Source organism: Vanessa tameamea, chromosome 25, assembly GCF_037043105.1.
Source record: "Vanessa tameamea isolate UH-Manoa-2023 chromosome 25, ilVanTame1 primary haplotype, whole genome shotgun sequence".
NCBI classification, from domain to species: Eukaryota; Metazoa; Arthropoda; class Insecta; order Lepidoptera; family Nymphalidae; genus Vanessa; species Vanessa tameamea.
In genome coordinates, this window is record NC_087333.1 from 6,710,836 (window position 1) to 6,724,572 (window position 13,737).

General features: G+C 32.8%; 1 protein-coding gene across 3 annotated transcripts in view; it reads left to right on the forward strand.

Moving 5' to 3' along the window:
* The window catches only part of LOC113396475 (KH domain-containing, RNA-binding, signal transduction-associated protein 2-like), a 278,222-nt gene that overhangs the window by 99,955 nt on the left and 164,530 nt on the right, over window positions 1-13,737 (forward strand). The window contains exon 1 of one of the 3 annotated variants that reach the window (XM_026634413.2): window positions 12,782-12,973. The exons of the other annotated variants lie outside the window; for them this stretch is intronic. The gene's annotated coding sequence lies outside the window, so the exon portion shown is untranslated. Of the gene's footprint in view, window positions 1-12,781; window positions 12,974-13,737 lie in introns of those variants that run through there. 3 annotated transcript variants of the gene reach the window in all.

Sequence of the window (13,737 nt, forward strand, 5' to 3'; positions counted from 1 at the left end):
TAACCGCCCGTCCCGACTTCGTACGCGTGAAATAAACTATTATTTATTTTTCTTCAAAAAGTATTCTGGAACTCGATCGCTGCGTCACCTTTCGCGTCAAATCGAAACCATCCAGTGTCCGAACAGGAGAATTATCTGTACTAATATTATAAATGCAAAAGTAATTCCGTGTATCTGTCTACACTTTCACGGCTAATGCACTGAACTGAATTCTATGTTCGTTATGAAGCAAGCATGGGCTCCAATGAAGTAAATAGGCTATTTTTAAGCCTAACACATAAGAACCTACCCCTTTAACGAGAGCGAAGTCGGCAACAACCGTTATGTATGTATATGCAAAGACGCATAACATATATTTTAAAGTTGTGATTCCGGAAACGCAGCTGTTGCCATAACTTCCGGTGAGCCTGGACAAAGCAAGTGTCGTACGGTCTCGCTTGAAAGTTAGGGCGGTAAGTTTCGGCGTCTCGGTAGCAAGACGTGCTCCAAAGGAGTTCTCTGTTTTCAATAATACAAATATTTGGCTCCACTCGTGTTTTAGGGGTTGGTTGTCAGGTTCCTTTGGAGTTCAAGCTTGCTTCATACCCAATTTTATCAAATTCGGTCCTATAGTTTGGCCGGGAAAGAGCGACAGACCGACTGTACGAATAATTTTCACATTTATAATAAAATCTGATTTTGATTTTAATATGTTTGTGTTTATTTATTTTATTGAATTGAAACTTTGTACGGATGCTGATGCTTGTTGAAAGGTCCTGGTTACATAGTATGGACAATAGATGACGAGCGTTTACAAAAAATGTATTGCAAAGCAAACCGAGCCGGGTTTAGTTCGTAGTATATTTTATCCAAGAGGCGTCTTAGATGCGTTTGCATCTCCTAACATTTCAAATATCTAGGGCAAGCGCTGAGGCGTGAATGATGTGAACTTAAAGCTATATCGAAAGGATCAGTTGAGGGAATACATAATATGAATACATATATCTTATTGTATTTATATACTAGCTGGGCTTGTGGCTTTACCCACGTGAAATTTATAAAACACCAACAACCCTAAAGGGGTAAAATGCGATTGGAAGATCCCGTTTCACTCCTTTAGGGGTCGAGTATCGTAATATCTTAATGATGTCTACACCCTATAAGGAACTTACTTGGCAAATTTCAAGTTTGTAGGTGTTACATGTTCTGAGATTTCGTGATTAATCAGTCTTACTTTTTTATATATGTAGGTGGACTGGCAAGTGGGCCACCCGACGGTAAGTGGTCATAACTATCCATTGGTACTGTAAGAAATATTCCCCATATCATCAATGCACCACCTAACTTGGAAATATACTATGGCCTTTGTGCACTTGCTTACTCACCCTTCAAACGTAAACATAAAAATACTGACTATTGCTGTTTGGCGATAGAATATTTGTTGAGCGGGTGGTACCTACCCGGCTTTGTATACCTAACAAGTAATCTTGTTGATTGGTTTGAAAGTGTATGTGTTATTCCGTTTAAATCCATTTTTTTTTCTCCCTTTTTCCTACAATTTTATTATTTTATGATTTGATTTAATTTATTATCTTAGTCTCATAATTCAAATGGATGAATGTATTGTCATTAGTTGAATTAGTTTAATAGTAATAAATATTCAATGTTATTTAGATAATTTAAGTATTAATGTTACATAATTTCAATTTATTTTAATTTATATATTTACTGTAATTTATAAATTTTTGATTATTATATAAAATAGCACCAGACTGCATTGATATGTAATTGTTACGAGCATGCCGTGTACACATGCTTAGGAATGTAATCTAGCTCAAAATTGTTTAAGTCCGTAATTTTAATGTATCTTCTGATTATATACTGTTTGTTTACCTGTGAATAAATAAAAATAAATAAATAAAAAACTAATGTAATTGCATAATTATGATCAATGTTTCAGCGTTGCACAAAACTCTGCATCAATCTACGATTTTTGACGTGAATACCCGTCCAAATTAAATATCCTCGCTTCGAGCGCAGCTTTTGTGCGCGCACACTTGTTTGCATTTAATAACGTATGATGGAGCACTCGACGAAATTTTGTCGTGTATTTTGTGTATATTACGAAGTTTTAACGAATACACGGGCATGGTTTTATTTGTAAAAAGGTTTTTTAAATTAAAAAAAAAATACATTAGCTATAATAAAACTTTTTTTTTTTTGTAAATCGAAATAAAGTTGTAAAAAAATAAATTTCGCTTTAAATTGTGTGAAGTCACAAAGATAAGAATTCTTTTTTTTAATACCAGTAGAGGTATTATGTTCTTGGTTATAACTTCTTAGTACCCACGGTTGAATGGTGCGGTGGGGACGTAAGGAATGGGTACTATTTTTTACACAGCCAATATCCCTGGGCGGGTTTGACCACTTGCCAGTCTGCCTAACTAATTTGAATAAAACTGAGGTTTTTACAATATTCTATGTGGAGTAAGGTTTCGCTGTAGCGAAGTGTATACCTACACATACGTATATAAAAGAGTCAATTTTTATGATTTGCTTTTTAAAAGTAAAATAAATATTTTTTTTACTTTTAAATGACTATTAACTTTGTACATTCAATTTAATTTTTTTAAGAATTTTTAATTCACGCTTCCCATGTCAATCATGTGTCAATATTCTTAAATTTAAAGGGAATGATATTGCGATGAATGATCATAAAAATCTTAAAAACAAATTCGCGAAATGCTGCATCATCTAGCATAAATTTTATGTAAATTGCTTTAGTAGTTTTCACTTAGGCTTCAAAGAAACGTCTCCTTTTTTTATTAGTAAAGATTAAACGAATAAAGTCTGTTTTTAATGTCACTACTAATAATTAATTCTAAGCTATTTTATACAAAACGTAATTGAGAACAAAGTTTGTTTGTTTGAACTCTAATACCATAACAGCTTATAGCAGCTTGTCCCAGCATCCACGCTGTATGCTTTAATTATAGAAAGTCGGCAAAAACGTTACTAAGCACGTTAATAACAAAGATAAGTGCATCTCAATATGATTTTAATGACTTAATATTAATTTTATCATCGTGAAAGTGTTTTTGAACTCCACAGATTAAGCCACTTAAGATTAATTTGAAAATTAAATGTACATTTTAATAATTACTACACGTCTTTCTGTCCGTGATTTCGTACGCGATATACACAAAAATTACCGAACGGATTTTAATACGGTTCTCACCAATGTATAGAGTGATGGAAAAGGAAGGTTTAGGTGTACAATTCATTGAGAGTTTTTGTAAATTGATTTAAATATAACGACTGTTGAAGATGTCGGAAAACAATATACAGACAAGGAACTCAACTTTAGTGCGCAGCATATACCTAACGAGTCATGTGTATCTAACGATATAAATGACTTATATACGATATAATGACGAAACTTAAACGGGTACCTAGTAACAATAATAATGTACATTTATTAAGTTATTAATTATTAAGAGGAGCAGCTGATACGACCCAATAATTCTTTTATTCCAAATTATGTATTCGTTCCATTTGCAGTTGAAACACTTAGACCTTTGAGTAGTGAAGCAAAATGCTTCGTTAAAACTGTAACACCTCTTCTTATTGCCTCCACTGGTGAGAGGAGGGCTGGTTCCTTTTATGACCAGATGATCGGAATTGCGATTCAAATGCTGCTAGCATTCTCGCCACCATTCCACGCGGTCATGATTCATACAGTAAATAAATAAATAATAAATAAATAAATATTGGACAACATCACATACATTACTCTGATCCCAATGTAAGTAGCTAAAGCACTTGTGTTATGGAAAATCAGAAGTAACATTTTTAATTCATATTTGTATATATTTAATGACTTCATGTTAATAAGGATTTTGTTAGTAAATCATAAATACCTATACCGTCCAGTGGTTACAACACCAGGGCCACGCAAGTGTAAATTGAAAAAGTATATCGGCGGTTAGCTTCGTCTTTTTCCTTAAATGTACACGTACGGTAGACTATCATGACGCACGAGGTTTCTTCAACATCCAGCTTGATATAATAAATCAAAATTAAGAGCATCAAATATATGTGATAAATTTTAGTATTGTTGTATTTTCATAAGGAGAGTGAGTGAGTCAGTGTTACAGGCATAAAGGATAACATCTTAGTTCCCAAGTTGAATTTTGCCCGTCCGTTAACATTGCTAAGTATTGCTCCTTGGCTTGGCTTGCGATTAGATTTATTGCTTGTAATGCTTTCGAATTTTTAAATTAAAATAAACGTAGTGTATTGTACACGCACGCGCACAGATACACACAATTATAACTCGAACTGTATCTTTATTTAAAAATGTTTTCCTTGTTTAATAAGAGTGAGTGACATTTTGATATATCGTATGAGTTCTCGAATATATTTTATAATAGAATATTCTAACAGGCCAGAAGTAAAATTGACTTACAATTAACAATACCAATTAAAACGGCATATTTCCTATGACCCAGAAATAATATATCCGAAGCACCCAAATTTCGCGCCAAACTGTAAACCTAAGTCTTTGCTTCCTTCTTAGTCGTTCTAGATATGCTGTCTTCTTACAAAGTCGGCAAACAAGATATACTCTATTCCAACCATAAGAGGAGAAGAGCCGAATAAACAATATTTGACAGCAAATTGACGCGATATCATTGGTCGAGAGCTTGATTAGTCTACGATAGTCACTATGGATTTTCGAAAAAATTGCGTTTTGAACGTCGACGAAACTGTTGAATTGTCGGAATTTTGGAAGTATATATAAATAGTTAAATGTAATAGTAAATAAATAATAATTATAAATAAAGATATATTAATCATAAACTCTCAGTAGTGCACAATATAGCTGAGTTATTATCAAATCGCATGAAATACGTAAATCTAAGGTTTGTTTATCTTTATTCATACTTCGATTGGAATAGACTACACATCGTATTTCAGTAGAATAAAAAAAAATAAAAAACAATTATTTTTTTGTTGACTGTACAATTTTCTCAAAATCTGTGTATGCCGGTCGAAACGTTTAAAAATTTAGAGGCATCCTATAAAGGTTACTTTATCGCTACAACGGTTAAAGTTAAGGCCTTTACCCCCATTTCGTATTTCCGCCCTGGATATCCACATGTTTATTGTATTCGACTACGGTGGAGCTGCGGAGCGGAAAATATTTTTTTACCGTCAGCAAAACAAGTTGCAACATATTTGTTAATCTTTTTCTTAAAGTATATATATTAACCATTATAAATACCAACCAAGTATAAATATTAAACATTCTTAGCGCCACTGGCCTTGGGAGCTAAGATTTTATGTCCCTTGTCCCTGTAGCGACACTGGCTCACTTGCCCTTCAAACTGAAACACAAGAATACTAAGTATTACAGTTTGGCGGTAGAATATCCGATGAATGGGTGGTACCTATCCAGACGGAATTGCATAAATCCCTACTACCCATTGTAATATAATCGAAACTATCATTTATTTTTTTTTCGGTTTGATAATGTTATCGTAGTAATAAATAAGTTTAATTAATATTTATATATATATATATATATATATATATATATTTATTAACAACTGAGTCACAGACTACACCAAGTTACTCATTCATAATATAAGCAATATGAACATGCATGCAAAATTTTAAAGAATATTTTGTTTTTCACCATAATTTTGACGGTCAAAGTCAAACATCGAATCCGTCAAAATTTTTATCGTCGGCCTTGGACGAATGAAAAAAAATATGCATGCACACACAGCGCGTACTATCAGTTTATGAGTACATTTATATTTTCTAGAAAATGTAAAGGTTTCAATTCAGGAAGCATTTTAAAATTTCTCTTGTACATTCGGCACAGTTCCATTTGAAGATCGCGCTTTATAGAGTCGAATATGTGATGAGTTCTTACACTACCCTGATACAAAAACATCGTGAGGAAACCTGCATATGTTCTCCTCCCACAAACTGACGAAGTATAGAATAATCTTTGACTTTACAAAAGAGAAAAGTTTCTCTTAGGAAACTCTATTTTATTAATAAAATGAGGAAAAAGTGCGCCCAAAAAAAACCCCATAGTTATTCTGGTTTTGTAAATATTTCATAACCCATTACTACCGGTAGTTCATCATGCTACGTTTGTTATTCCAGCCGCCATTTTGATAGTTTTATGTTGAATTTTGACAAGTACTTAACTGGAACGTGTCGGCTTTGAAATAGTACATCTTCATGGGGATTTAAGAACCGTGTGCTACTAAGGGTTATTAAATGGAGATGATCTAGAATATATGTATTTAACGGTGGCTTTTAAATCTAGTTTATGTTTTACTGAGATAACTTAGATATAAACTACTATTATATTTTATTGTCTCTAGTAGATATCAGATATAGATCTATTTTATCATGTTGGCGCGTTTAACGTTTCATTTTAACTGTGCATGTGTGGACGCTCTTGCTTATAAGGTGCCTTAGTGTGCGTGCGGATATGGGTAAAGTCAGCAAAAAATATATTGTTACGTCTATTTTACATAACATTACATACATTAACAGCCTGTAAATTTCCCACTGCTGGGCTAAGGCCTCCTCTCCCTTTGAGGAGAAGGTTTGGAGCATATTCCACCACGCGCTCCAATTGGTTGAATACACATGTGGCAGAATTTCATTGAAATTACATGCAGGTTTCCTCACGATGTTTTCCTTCACCGCCGAGCACGAGATGAATTATAAACACAAATTAAGCACATGAAATTCAGTGGTGCTTGCCTGGGCTTGAACCCGAAATCATCGGTTAAGATGCACGCGTTCTAACCACTGGGCTGTCTCGGCTCATTGAAAATAGTATTACGTAAATAATTTATTTATTACTTATGATATGGGTTTTTTATTTCATCGGTAGGCGGATAGTTCAATGGACCATCGACGGAATGTGGTCACAACTGCGTATAGACAGTACCGTTGCACGAAATTTTAACAATTTCTTACATAAGCAATGTACCGCAAATGTTGGGGACTTAAATGTTGTGTCCTTTGTGCCTGTAGTTACACTGGCTCACTCATGTTTCAAAGGGTAACACAACAATACAAAGTTACTGCTTGGTGATAGAATATATGATGAGTGGATGGTACCTACACAGACGGGCTTGCACAAAGCCCTACCACCAAGTGAGTATTAATAATTTGAATTAGATATAATATGATTATTGTAACGATGCATCGAGTAATAATTTATGCCGTAATAGTAGCCGTGTACCCAAAGGGTTTTCCCATCGGAAACATTAAACAGGAGTTTTTTTTTGGTACCGTTGCCTAAAGAACAATTTATATATGTCCTGGGAATTAAAAAAAAATTTTTTACATTTATATAATTTTTCATCCCCTATTTAAACCATTTTTGAAAAAGTCTAAGATCAAATTCCATATTTACTTCCAAGAGCGACGGACTTCCGTACAAACGTTCATCTTAAATTTCACCTTCTTACTGGATGAGTTTGAAAAATGGTTTAACTCGTTAACGGAAGTCTTAATACCGATATTTCCGACCTTTCATATTTCTAATATCACATATAAGGTATTTATAAACACACTTCCATCCCCTATTTAACCACGTTAGTTGAAGAATATAGGAAAATCCTTTTTTAGAGCTGACCTACGTGACATATCCAGGGCAAAATTTTATTAAGTAAATTGTTTTTTTTTTAAATATAAAAAGCAAATAGCTTTTTTGTATCTATATGAATTGTAGAATTTTTAAAGAAACTTCAAACTTAATTCCCAAAGCACCCGTTGCGTACTGGCTAGTCCTCCGGTATTGTAGATGTACATGGACTGTGATAATCACTTTCAATCATGTTAAATCATAGTCAGACTCATTTCAGCCTGACTACAGTTAGCCTACTCCACCCCCTCTGTTTATTAAAAAAGTGTAAAATGTTCTAAACATTCAAATTATAAAAAATATATAATTGGCGCAAGCACAAATAAAAGCCGTACAAATAATTTAATTGAAATAAAAGTATCGTAACATCTAAAGTTACATTGCCCAAAATGTATTTTAACACAAGAAAATTAACAGATTCCCATCGAACTCATTTCCGTTTAACGAAAGTGTTAATAATTTTAAAATTTATTGTTGTACCTTACACCCAATGTACCCTACGACACGAATAATTAATTATTTTATTAAATCATTACCCTTAATATTTAATAAAATAATAATAATAAAGCCTTTTTTTATTTCCTATAGTGTTACCATGTTTTATAATTTTTTTTTTGTTTCTTAAATCAATGTTAGTGTTGTTTTGTGATGAATTCTAATGTTTTTTTTTTAAACTATTCTACAGGAACCCCTTCGTAGGATATAAGCCTCCTGCAATTCTTTCCATTTTTTCCTATTCTGTGCTGATTTTATCCAGTCTTTCCCAGTCGTTTCTTCTATATCGTCCCTCCACCGTTTTTGTGGTCTGCCCACGATTCTTTTTCCTTGTTTTGTTTGGCCGGACCATTTCGTACTCTTGAGAGTCCATCGCTGGTCTGTGCATCTCGCTACATGGCCGGCCCAGCTCAATTTCTGTTTTAGTGCTTGGTGTAAAGCAATAAATATTTAATACTAATCAATATAAGTTTTATATATACATATTAATATAACTGAACATATTTTTTATAGTTCGATTTAAATGCGTACAGCACCATCTCTTGAGCTTATCGTTGCACCCAAATGTACTTTTTAATATATTTCGAAATTATGATTAAAAGGTAATTATTGTGCGCCTATTTTGGTGGTTAGGCTTTGTGCAAGAACCCTAATAACTCACAGAGACACAAGAGACCTAACGTCATCATTCTCAAGATGGGCGGCGCTTTGACAATGTAAGGAATGGTTCACATTCCTGCGGCACCAATGGCTGGTTCTGATATCTTACCATCAGGTTTGACAGGTCAGATTTGAGAGTCACTTGCCAATGTTTCAAAAATGATTTTCAAACTATTTATTTGAAGATGACATTAAGATAGTTTTGTTCATTTTGTTTCAAAATTAAAGTAGTCGATGTATATTCGCCTTTGACTATAAAATATCTCGATCAGATACTATACAATTACATATCTGTCAGGCGTTGTAGTCGGAGCTCGTTAATCGTTGCCGATGATTTTGGGCTCCAAGTAAGCACCATTGAATTTTCATGTGCTTAAATTTGTCAGTGGAAAATTTGCAGTCTGTTACTTTGTTTTTATAAAATACATACTACTGGGACTGAAAAATTAAATAGTCTATGTGATATCACAACAACAGCCAAGAGCTTTTTTTAAAAGCGCCAAAACGATATTGATGGATCGACGTCAAAATGGGAATGGGAAAAATGAAGCTAGACAGAGTACCGTATGTATTTAATGAAATAGATTTACAAACACACGTCGAAACGGACATTGGCTTGGAAATTTGGATAGATTAAAAATATCAATCTATCAATAGATAGCAATAGAAAGTAAATTATAGTGAGGAAAAGGTAGGAGCGTAATCCACCACGCTCCTTTAACGCGTGGTAAATACACGTAACTGATTCGCATCCGTCAAATCAAGGTTTCCTGACGATGTTTTCTTTCCCGGATCAAATGAATTATAAGCACAAATTAAGCACATACAAATTTAGTAGTGCTTGTCTGAGTTTGAACTCGAAACTGGCCATTACGGCCTTTTCACTGGTGTGTGATTTCATATATATAAATATGTATGTACGTATTTCCGTATGGGACTATGCCTGAACAGTTTTTTTGTAAAACCATTTATCTTTTGTGCACATAGAAAATTTATTTCCTACATTTCCTAAGATTGTCTGGTAAAGATAGCTTTTAGCATTAAGTCCGTATTATGCACAATATATATTTTGTTTAGTAAAGCGCAGTAAACTCACGCCTCGGAATTCGGGAAACGTCGTTAGCTCTGAGTATTATCGTCCTGTTGAGAGTGTTTTTTTTATCTAGGTGGAGCAGTAATAGGTCCACTTCCTTACAAGATAGCCTCGAAAGCAACGAGATAGTCATATGATCAAGAACGCGTCATATATATCATAGGGGGCAAATGGGCACCTGATATTAAATAGTCATCACTGTCCATAGAGATTGGTACTCTACGAAATATTAATCATCAACCTTAGGAACTGAGATGTTATGTTCCTTGTGCCTGTAGTTATACTGACTCACTCGCGTTTTACTCCAGAATACAAGAATACTGAGTATTGCAGCTTGACGGTAGAATAGATGCTCATATTTATCCAGACGGGATTGCACAGAGCCTTACCACTAAGTGCTCCTACACTTATGGCCAATTTTCTTTATAATCTTAAATCCTCTGGGTCATCTCCAATCGCTACTTTAATATAAAATAAGGTATGATGGTGATGACGTCGTTCTGAACGATTTTGGTCACAGCTTTCAATCTCATGGAAGACCAGGTCGCTACCCAGGACATATTATAGTGCAAAAATGTGTGTGGCAACACAGGTGCATATTTTTATGGAACCGCAAATCCAAAACCATTAGAAAGTATTCAGGCGTAGGACTAACGGCATTTATGTGCCTTCCGAGGCAATAAGTGTGCTTCCAACTTATGGACTCCAGACTGTTACTGAGAATTTTTCGACAGGAAAACCCGATAAATTTCCATCGGCTCGTTCTGGGTCTTGAACCCAGAAACTCGGGACTCGGGATCAGTAGCCTTATATATAGCCACTAGACCAACGAGGCAGTCAATAATGTATAGTCATTATAAAACTAAGAACACTTAAAACTTCTGACTAAAATAGAAGCTACGTTTGGTTCACTTCAATCTGTTCCCTTATATGAATCGTTCGTACACCGCCGGTCGAAATAAGGGTATAACTTGAAACATTACTTGATGATTCGACAAAAATTTCGTTGTTTTTTTGGACGTGTATCATGCAAAAACTGCTAAATATTTTCACATTCAATTTGTACCATTACAGTCATGGTGTTTATAGAAGTTTTTTTTATTTATTGTCATGCAATTCAACGTATATATTTAAATAGAAAAGTAGGTACCATGTTTGTCCACCATATTTGTGTACCATATTTGTGTTTTGGACTGTTCAATCGTAAGAGTTGCCTGTAAGATATTTAGAATATTATAGTATGTATATAATATAAAAATGTATATTATATATAAACATAGATTTCTTTTAGTAGCACGAGCAATCAATAGAAGCAGCGAGCAAAAAATCAATAGTTATTATTGAAATAATTTTTTTTTAAAGGAAATGCAAAATTAAACAAATTACGTACGTACGTACCGTAACAGTATTTAATAATGTTTTTCTTTTATATATATCTGCAGTTTTGTTTTTAACTAAAGGACATTTCATGAAAATTTTAATATAATAATATATATATATTTTTTTTTAAGAATATGTTTATAATTAAATTGTCATGAAGTGTATCTGAAAGACAAATATTTAAACGTATCCGGAGAGCGTATTTGCTAGGACTTGGTGTTTAAACATAATGCATGAAAAATATTTATAAAATCTATCGTACTACTAATATTATAAATATAAAAGATTTTTTATTTCTTTTTTTTGTTAACCTTTCACATCTTTTACGTTGTCAGAGGTATTGAAATGCCCTCCCTCCTCATACATGGATAAAACCGCGAAAAATAAATCTATTTATTGTAAAGAAAAAAATGCGCCTAACTTATAGTTAAAATTACAAAAAAAAAACTTATGTGAAAATAATACAAGCAAACATTTCAATTTTTAAATAATTAAACATTAAATAAAAGCATTTTTTTCTAAAGCATGAAGATTGTTAGAGCGCACGGCACAAACTTTACAGCCAAACATTAACATTTTTAACTAAACCGATACTTTCCTTGTAGATATTTCTATGTATATTTGATATAATGACACAATAAATTTTACAAAACAAAATGTGTTATGTTTTTTTTTAATTTCTACTAAAATGAAATGTTATAAAACGCGCTTTTTCACTTGAAAAGTCAAAATTGTCGCGGGAACTTTGCCAGAATCGGAAAAGACAGAGAGCTGGTGATGTAAAATTAATTCTTATTAGTTTTAATTACAGTTTTTTTTCTAATAAAAAAAAAAATACGCAAATTTATTCAATAAAACGTATACCTGGAGCATTTTTTGAAATTTGTTTCAGATTTCGAAGGAAATTTAATTTAACATAATTATTGACTCATTAAAACATTATTACACATACTAATTACCGTAATTATTCCGTGTTAGAATAATTTCATTTTAATATGAATGTAATAATTAAAATACTTCGAGTATAAATTACAGGGCAAACGCGTGTGAGATTAAAATTTAATTAGCAACGTGTTATTTTTAGGTAATTTATTACTACGCGTTATTAACGACTGTTGAAAGAATAACTGATACTGGAAATATAACTTATTATGTACAAAATAAAAATAAAAACTTGAATGAGTTTATAGTCAGTGTAACTCGAAATGGTGTAAGTATTGCATCGATACTCCATACATTCAACAATGTTCAGGCATTCAAAAGTTCTAGTGGAATAAAGGAACTCGCGTTGGTGCAGTCATGTAAAAAATACACCAAATTATCTTATTTTATTATTGTCCAATTATTAATAATAATAACAAAAATTAATAAAAGATTAAATTAGATACATACTCGTATATAGGTATATATATATATATTCAGCTCCTGGCCTACTTTTAGAACATCTGTAAAAATAGTGGCGCTCCACACAGAGTGCTCAGTTTATTGCAAGCTGCGTCGAAAACAACCGTTTTAATATTAGAACGCTGCTTCGAAATTTAAAACACCCGCGCTTCAATTTACTAGTTGCGACGGTTCGAATTTGTGAATCGAAATTGTTTTTTTAATCTGTGTTTTAATTATGGTGTTTTTTCGAATGAATCTTAGCTAGTTTAAGTCAACAACAGCTTTAGATACAGGTAATGAGTACTATTGTATGGTATGATTTAGAAAACTAGTGTCTTTTTTGTAATAATACTATATTTCTGATTTTGAATTTCGAATTATTTGTTTATTTTTTTATATTGGTGATATATATTTTACTTTTTTTTGTAATTATTTTATTACAAAAATATAAATAAAATCGAAATTCATTTTATTTAAGCAGGCGCTTAAAAAAAACATTTGAATCGACATTTTACAAGATTAAATTGTAGTTACCACCGCAATGTAGACTATATCGAAAATCATAGGCAGATAGCGCAATATTTAATTTTATAATAAAATAAGGTATTATTTATGTATATTGATAATCAACGCCTTATATATTTAATAAAAGTTTAGTTACTTGAGCCAAATTGTTCATTGGTTAGAACTCTAAGACCAAATCGATTTCACATTCCTGTTAAACCTGTTTATTGCCCTTAATTTCTCTTTGTTCATTTCGGGATCAGCTGTTAATCATCGTGAGGAAATTAGCATATATCGGATGAAAATCTCCCACATGTCTATCCACCAATTCAATTATTAGAATATTTTCCTAACCTCTTCCTTTAAAATGAGGTTACAGGCTGAATTTTTTTAGTTATTTTTTATCGCATTGTAAAGCATGTGTTTGTGTATCCACCAACCCGCATTGGAGCAGCGTGGTGGAATGTGTTCCAAAAACCTTCTCGAAGGGAGATGCCTTACACCAGCATTGATAAATTTACAGGCTGTTACTGTATAAAGGAAGATAATAATA